Source organism: Scyliorhinus torazame, chromosome 5, assembly GCF_047496885.1.
Source record: "Scyliorhinus torazame isolate Kashiwa2021f chromosome 5, sScyTor2.1, whole genome shotgun sequence".
Lineage (NCBI taxonomy): Eukaryota > Metazoa > Chordata > Chondrichthyes > Carcharhiniformes > Scyliorhinidae > Scyliorhinus > Scyliorhinus torazame.
This window is the reverse complement of record NC_092711.1, coordinates 82,265,335-82,274,342: the sequence shown is the minus strand read 5'-3', so window position 1 is coordinate 82,274,342 and position 9,008 is coordinate 82,265,335. Positions and strand designations below refer to the sequence as shown.

The 9,008-nt window shown below is 46.8% G+C and overlaps 1 long non-coding RNA gene across 1 annotated transcript; it reads left to right on the top strand.

Annotated features, from left to right (window-relative positions):
* The first annotated feature begins 3,333 nt into the window (after positions 1-3,333).
* LOC140418664 (uncharacterized) lies at positions 3,334-5,775 on the top strand. Its single transcript, XR_011945210.1, has 3 exons — positions 3,334-3,380; positions 4,775-4,858; positions 5,324-5,775. It is a non-coding gene; the product is annotated as an uncharacterized lncRNA (long non-coding RNA).
* Positions 5,776-9,008: the final 3,233 nt, after the last annotated feature.

Below are 9,008 nucleotides of genomic sequence, written 5' to 3'. Positions count from 1 at the left end.
TTTGAAATCCATTTGACTATTCATTGTTATGTTTATCTTTTCCAGATTTTAAAAATTCCCTCCTTTACTCAGGATTTGATTATTTACCAATGTGAAGCTAATTGTTTCATAATTTCCTGGGCATGTTCTGTCCACCATTTTAAATATAGGAATTACATTACTGAGCTGCCAGTCTTTTAGAACTGATCCTTTTTAATGAATTATTAAATATGCGCAGTAATGTCTCTCCCTGCGAATCTTTTAAAATACGTGGATGTAATCCATTTGTATCAGGGGTTTTATCCCTTTTGAGTTTGATTAGTGTAATCAATAATCACCTCATCATTCAATGTCCTGTTGACCTGTTCTATCTTCCTGGGAAACAATGATGCAAAGTAATGATTTAATATTTCTGATATTTCTATATCGTTCCTAGAGGTATTATCCTGTCTGAACCTTAATGCTCCCTAATGCTTCACAGCGGCAGGGTCCCAGGTTCGATTCACGGCTTAGGTCACTGTCTGTGCGGAGTCTGCACGTTCTCCCTGTGTCTCTGTGGGTTTCCTCCGGGTGCTCCGGTTTCCTCCCACAAGTCCCGAAAGGCAATTTGGACATTATGAATTCTCCCTCAGTGTACCCGAACAGGCGCCAAAATGTGGTGATGAGGGGCATTTCACAGTAACTTCATTGCAGTGTTAATGTAAGCCTCTATGTGACAATAAAGATTATTATTATTTACTTTCCTCTGGAGTTTAATCTTCAAGATATATGTTGGTTTTTGTGTTGGTAGGGTCCCTTTTTAAAAGCCAGCATCTGTGATATTATCCTTCGATTTAAGAACTCCCAAAGAAACTGGTGAACAATAAAATTATGAATTTTACTTCAGTCCTAAATTGTTTTTGTAAAAAAACTCTGCAATTCCTCTGATTAACATCTCCAATTAGAAAATGCTGATCAATCCTTACTAACTGACACATTCATCACAGTGACACCTCCATTACGAAAGTAAATTATCAAAGAAAATATAACAGGTCAATATTTTACAAGAAAATCAATAAAATAATAATAAGAATCTTTATTGTCATAATTAGGCATACATTAACACTGCAATGAAGTTACTGTGAAAATCCCCTAGTCGCCACACTCCGGCGCCTGTTCAGGTGAATGTTCAATTCACCTAACAAGCACGTCTTTCGGGGAGAACGTACAGACTGCACAGGCAGTGACCCAAGCGGGAATCGAACCCGGGACCCTGGTGCTGTGAAGCAACAGTGCTAACCACTGTGCTGCCATTCTGCCCTAATGATGCTGTTTGATGCGCACATTGTCACGATAGTGACCGATTGGCAGCAACCTCTTTCCAGTCATTACAATCAATGCTTATTACATAAGTGGATAATGAACAGGAGTGGAGTAAATTCAGAGACAGGCAAGGCAGCACCCAGTTATTAGCCTTGACCAGAACATCAACTTTTTCAGCATTGTTTCTCCAGAGTTATCGAAGCTCTCGAATCTCTCGCAGGAAGGAATCGCGGGTTTAGGTGCTGATGGATATCCTGGTGCATCCTCAGCCACCAATAGTGATTATATATAAAATCAAGGATTTGAAATACGTGAAGGTAGGAGGTATGATCAATAAGTTTGCAGATGGAAAATTGTTGGTGCAGTAACTAGCGAGGATAAAAGCCTTAAATCACAGGATGATACAGATGGGCTGGTCATATGGGGGCAGAACTGTTGCAAATGGAATTTAACCAGGAAGTGTGGTAGCCCTTGCACAAAGTCAGTACAGATATGATAGAACATAGAAAAATACAGCACAGAACAGGCCCTTCGGCCCACGATGTTGTGCCAAACCTTTGTCCTAGATTAATCATAGATTATCATAGAATTTACAGTGCAGAAGGAGGCCATTCGGCCCATCGAGTCTGCACCGGTCTTGGAAAGAGCACCCTACCCAAGGTCAACACCTCCACCCTATCCCCATAACCCAGTAACTCCACCCAACACTAAGGTCAATTTTGGACACTAAGGGCAATTTATCATGGCCAATCCATCCAACATGCACATCTTTGGACTGGGCGGAAACCGGAGCACCCGGAGGAAACCCACGCACACACGGGGAGAATGTGCAGACTCCGCACAGACAGTGACCCAAGCCGGAATCGAACCTGGGATCCTGGAGCTGTGAAGCAATTGTCCTATCCACAATGCTACCGTGCTGCCCTTAAGAATAAATTAATCTACACAATTTCATTCTACCGTAATCCATGTACCTATCCAATAACTGCTTGAAGGTCCCTAATTTTGCCGACTCAACTACTTCCACAGACAGTGCATTCAATGCCCCCACTACTCTCTGGGTAAAGAACCTACCTCTGACATCCCCCCTATATCTTCCACCATTCACCTTAAATTTATGTCCCCTTGTAATGGTTTGTTCCACCCGGGGGAAAATTCTCTGACTGTCTACTCTATCTATTCGCCTGATCATCTTATAAACCCTTATCAAGTCACCCCTCATCCTTCTCCGTTCCAATGAGAAAAGACCTAGCACCCTCAACCTTTCCTCGTAAGACCTACTCTCCATTCCAGGCAACATCCTGGTAAGTCTCCTTTGCACCTTTTCCAAAGCTTCCACATCCTTCCTAAAATGAGGCGACCAGAACTGTACACAGTGCTCCAAATGTTGCCGTACCAAGGTTTTGTGCAGCTGCATCATCACCTCACAGCTCTTAAATTCAATCCCCCTGTTAATGAGCGCTAGCACACCATAGGCCTTCTTCACAGCTCTATCTACTTGAGTGGCAACTTTCAAAGATGTATGAACATAGACCCCAAGATCTCTCTGCTCCTCCACATTGCCAAGAATCCTACCATCAACCCTGTATTCCGCATTTATATTTGTCGTTCCAAAATGGACAACCTCACACTTTGTTCCGAGTGACTTCCATCTGTGCTGGATCATTCTAGAAAACACTGAACATTCAGTATGACGAGCAAGAGGGAAGAAGATGCAGGAATTACTGATTCTGGAATTGAACCCAGCAAGAGTTTGCATCTTCTGGGGAGGAGAGAGGAAGGACCCATTGGGGAAAAAAACACCTTGAAGTTCTGCATTGTTCCACAGGAGAGCAGCATTTGGTCAATTTGAGAAATGGAGAATAGCAGAATACCCATTGACAATAAATTGTTTGATTATTTTCGCAATTGGTGACCAAGTTATTTTGTATTAACTGTTTCAATGGTGCGGCTATTACCGAACATTCCCCGGGTCTGTGAACGTGCCCTATTCATTCCACGGAGCCCAGTGCGCAGATGCAATGTTGGGTTATATCTGGAGCATGCGCAGTGTCACTTTGCTAGGAGGTCTGCGAGTGCGGGAGCGGCTGTTTCGGGCGGTGAGGCATGGAGCCGGGAGTCGGGGTGGGGAGGGAGTGAAGGCTTCATAAACACCCTCTGCTTGCCACAAGCCCGGAAAAAGACCCTGCAAATCCCGCGTTTGCAGCTGCAGAGTTTTTATCCGGTATCAGGCCCAGTTCCACGGCCGCCATCTTTGTTTAGCGGCGCGGCTGAGGGGCCATCTTGATGACGTAACAGAGACGGTGCTTCAGGATCCCGGTGACCAGGAGAGAAAATCATTGTCTCGATGATTGACAGCCCCCCCCCCCCCCCCCGAGCGCGGGGAGGTGCTACTGGCATGTGTGGCAATCGGAAGAACAGAAGAAGAACATCAGAATTAGCAGCAGGAGTAGGCCATTCGGCCTATTGACACTGCTCTGCCATTCAATAAACGCTGATCCGAATGTGCCATTCATTACATTTTCCTGTCTGCCCCCAAAACTTGACTCCCCAGTAGATAAAAAAAGACAAACTCAGTTGTGAGAATATTCAGTGACCCAGCGCCACTGCTTTCTGTGAAAGAGAATTCCACAAACTCAGCTTTGACAAAGAGTTATCCAGACTCAAAACGTTAGCTCCCTTTTCTCTCCACAGATACTGTCAGACCTGCTGAGATTGTCCAGTATTTTCTGTTTTTGTTTCAGATTCCAGCATCTGCAGTAATTTGCTTTTATCCACAGACTGATGACCCTCTGAGGGAAGACATTTCTCCTTATCTCAGTGTCAAATTGGAGAATTCTTATCTTTAAACTGTCCCCCTTAGTTCTTGAATCCCCATGTGGGAAAATATTCTTTCATCAAAACCCCTCAGAATCTTAGATCTTTCAATAAGATCACCTCTCGTTCTTCTAAACTCCATCGGGTACAGACCAATCAGGCTCAATCTTGCTCCATAAAACAAACTCTCCCATCCCAGGAATCAGACTAGTGAAACTTCACTGAACTGCCTCCAAATCAAGTAAAACCCTCATTAAATAATCCTGGGACATGAGCACAGCTGTCTCACGGCACCGAGGTCCCAGGTTCGATCCTGGCTCTGAGTCACTGCCCGTGTGGAGTTTGCACATTCTCCCCGTGTTTGCATGGGTTTCACCCCCACAACCCAAAGATGTGCAGGGTAGGTGGATTGGCCACGCTAAACTGTCCCTTAATTGGAAAAAATGAATTGGGTACTCTGAATTTAAAAAAAAAATAATCCTGGGACTGGCAACTAGGGGAGAGAATGTTTGGAACTTCTATCCTGGACTCGAAGAGTGATGGATTTTGGAAAGTCCTTTTACCGGCGGTTAGGAGAGGATTTACACCCAGCAAATTCAAACCAAGATAAATGTTTGTCTGATCTTAATTTCTAACCTCGACTAACATTTCTGACCATTGTAATTTCCTTTTACAGCTGCTTCCAACGCTTCTGATATCTTTCCAGCCAAAGGTTGCAGCAGGAGATTGTAAACTTGAAAACACCAAAATTGTGACAGAGGTGAGTATTATTATTATTATTTTTTATGATAAATTTAGGGTACCCAATTATTTGTTTCCAATTAAGGGGCAATTTAGCATGGCCAATCTGAAGCTGGCACTCCCAGTGCAGACTTTGGTGTTATGAGGTTGTTGCCGTGGTGGAGAGTGGCTGTTGCTGCTGTCTCCCTCTCCCACTCCCTCTCCCTCTCTCTCTCTCTATTGCTGCTGCTGTTGCTCAGTTTTCTGCCTGTGTCCAGTGCTGGTTGCTGCCTGGAGGAAGGAGAGGGGAGAGAAGGACGGAGAGAGGAGAGAAGGACAACAACAAGGAGGTAACTTCAAAAACAAGATGGGACTAAAGCCCTTTGGACTGCTTGTTTGCTGGGCCTCTCCCGGGTTGAGTGCCCGGCCCAGTCTTCCCAACTGATAACATCTGCCTTCACCAAGGACAAAATCCTCCTTATTCTAACCAGTGTGCTTGTTCCAGGGCAGAGGGATCGAGTGGGCAGTGTGTTTGCTGAGCCCCCTCCTGGACTGAAGACCCCACACACCAGCAGGGAGGAGGTGGATTCTATTGGCTGGTTGTTCCAGGGTTGCAGCACGGACTGTGTTTTTGCTGAGTCCTACTTGGGCCGAAGACCTCGTGAACCAGCGCCACTTACCTCCTTGTGAACCTGCTCTGGGCCTGGCGAAGCGCGTCATTTGTAGTTCCAGGCAGCTGGCGACCGAGGGGGTCATCCGGTCAGACTATTTACTCCTTTTCCGCGGCTACATTCGCAGCTGGGTGCCCTAGAAAGGGAGCATGCGGTGTCCATGGGCACCATCAAAGCCTGCCATGCCCGGTGGGCACCGCAGGGTTTGGGGTGCTTTATTGACCCCTTTAAATGCACTCTCATTTGACGTTTTTAAGTTTCTGCTGGTCTTTGTTACGTTCGGGCAGTGCCCCTAACTGGAGCGTCCCTTTTTGCTTTGTCCCTAAGTTTGTTTCCTTTGTTCTATTTTGTTGGTGGACCTCAAAGGAGTGGCCAATCCACCTAGCCTGCACATCTTTGGGTTGTGGGAGTGAGACCCACGGAGACAGGGGGAGAATGTGCAAGCTCCACACGGCAGTGACCCAGGGCCAGGATTGAACTTGGGTCCTCAGCACCGTGAGGCAGCAGTGCTAAGCACTGCCACCGTGCCACCCTTTGTCATGATGTTTCCATTCCTATTTTATCACACACCTCCCAGTGACACTCATTGTAACACATAAACTTCAAAATATCATTGCTACCTTGCATCTTGCCCTCCTATTATTGTCTGATGATAACAGTAACAGAGTAACACACACCAGAATTGGAATATCAGATAGGTTGTTGTCTAATAATAATAGTAACAGAGTAACACACACCAAAATTGGAATATCAGATAGGTTGTTGTCTAATAATAATAGTAACAGAGTAACACACATCAGATTTGGAATAACAGGCAGGGTATTGTCTAATCATGACAGAGTACGGGGGTGGCTTGGTAGTTAGCTCTGTTGCCTCAAGCACCAGGTACCTGGGTTTGATTCTGACCTTGGGTCACTGTCTGTGTGGAGTTTGCACATTCTTCCTGTGGCTGCGTAGATTTCCTACCACAGTCCAAAGATGTGCAGGTTAGGTGGATTGGCTGTGCTAAATTGTCCCTGGGTGGGGTTACAGGGTTAGGGTGGGGGATTGGTCACGGTAGGATGCTCTTTCAGAGGGTCAGTGCAGACTCGATGGGCCAAATGGCCTCCTTCAGCACTGTAGGGAATCTATGATTCTACACTGGATCCAATGATGTGTTCACTCACACACTGCAGCCTGACTTATTGGAACAGACACTATGTTTGTTCCTCTCAAAGTGAGTGAATCCTTTGCTGCTTATCCTCTGGGTCCCATCTCCACTATTATTGTCTGATTGTCCCACTGAGACTCTCACTGTTATTATTGGACAATCAGCGAGTCAGCCTGAGCCTGTGGCCGCTTTCATCATTTCACCGCTTTCTGTAACCGTCACAATAGCCCGACATCAGCCGATTCGTAAGCACACTTGCTACTGGTTCCTGATACAGCAACCGTACCCAATCAATGAAGCCCTGACCAAACCCGAGCCTTCCGAACTCCTCCCACAAATAATTCCACTCCACCCGACAAAAGGCCTTCTCCCTCTGAGGGCATCATGATAACGTTTAAGAGCCTTCTAACATTAGCCGTGAGTTCCTAGCCCTTTCCAAATCCAATCTGGTCTTCCCCTTCCAACCCCGGGACACAGTCCTCTATCCTTGTGGCCAATATCTTAGCCAGCAGTTTGGCATCCAATTCAATAGGGAGATTGGTCTGTATGACCTACATTGCTCATATCCTTCTCCCGTTTCAGAATCAATGAGATCGAGGCCTGCGACATTGTTGGAGGAAGGACCCTTGCCTCATTAAATGCCCTCACCAGCAGTGGGCCCAATATCTCCGAGAACTTCTTGTAGAATTCCACCGGGTAGCCGTCAGGCCCCGGGGCCTTGCCCGACTGCATGACCTCCAGCCCCTCCATTATTTCCTCAATTTCAATTGGGGCTCCCAGCCCTTCCACCAGTTCTTCCTCCACCCTCGGGAACCTCAACTGGCCCAAGAACTGCCTCATCCCCTCCACCCCAGCCGGGGGTTCCGACTCGTATAACTTGCTATAAATGTCCTTAAACACCTCATTCACCCCCACTGGGTCCAGGGCCGCATTCCCACCTCTGTTCTTTACTCTCCCTATCTCCCTGGCTGCCTCCCTTTTCCTCAGCTGGTGCGCTAACATTCTGTTGGCCTTTTCCCCAAACTCATACACCGCTCCCCTTGCCTTCCTCAGTTGCTCCACTGCTTTCCCTGTAGATAACAGCCCAAACCTCATCTGTAACCTCTGCCGTTCCTTCAATAACCCCCGTCCGGGGCTTCCGCATATCTCCTATCCACCTGGAGTATCTCCCTAACCAACCTATCCCTCCCTGCTCCTTCCACCTTTTCTCTACGGGCCCGCATCAAAATTAATTCCCCTCTAACCGATGTCTTCAGAGCTTCCCACACCGCTGCTGCCGAGACTTCCCCTGTATCATTTATTTCCAGATTGTTCTGGATGGACTTGCTCACCCGCCCACAGACCTCCTCATCTGCGAATAGTCCCACATCCAACCTCCATAACGGACGCTGCCCTCTCTCCATACTAACCCGTAGATCCACCCAATGTGTGGCTGATCCTACAGAGCAGAAGGAGGCCATTCGGCCCATCGAGTCTACACTGATTCTCTGAAAGGACACCCTGCCTAGGCCCACACCCCTACCCTGTCCCTGTGACCCCATAGCCCCACCTAACCTACACATCCCTGGACATTAAGGGGCAATTTATCAAGGCCAATCCAAGTAACTTGTTCTTCTTTGGATTGTTGGAGGAAACCGAGCACCAGGTGGAAACCCACGCAGACACGAGGAGACAGTGCATACTCTACACAGACAGTCACCATGGCCGGAATTGAACCCGGGCCCCTGGCGCTGTGAGGCAGCAGTGCTAATCACTGTGCCACCAGAAGCATAGTTTCTTTATCAATATTACTGTTTATGAAGCTCAAGATCGAATTTGTTTTGCCAACTACTCTCTTATTATGTCTTGTCGATATACAAAATCCCTCTTCAACTCTTTCTCTCTCCTCCCAAAGAGGCCAGTTGGGTTTTGATGACAACCCAGCAGTTTTCCTGGTCATTTGTTTCCAGTGCTGGCCCCACAAGTGACCAGATTCATTCAGCTCATTTTCACAACCTGCTTTTGTGTTTTTGTGGGTTCTCTCTCACTCCCTATTTTCTGTTTCCAATCAGTTTCACCGGGTGTTCGAAGGTGAGGCTTCCAAGTCCGGAAACTCAAACCAAGCATCACATCAGGATCTGGCCGAGTCCTCTATTTATCATATCCTGAATATAAGCAGATTTTGAACATGGAAGGAAAAAGCATCATTCACAGTGGGGAGAAACCATACACGTGTTGTGTGTGTGGACGAGGATTCAGTCGATCATCAGGCCTCACAAGCCACAAATGTAGTCACACTGAGGAGAAACCGTGGAAATGTGGGGACTGTGGGAAAGGATTCACTTCCCCATCCAAGCTGGAAACTCATCGGCGCAGTCACACTGGGGATA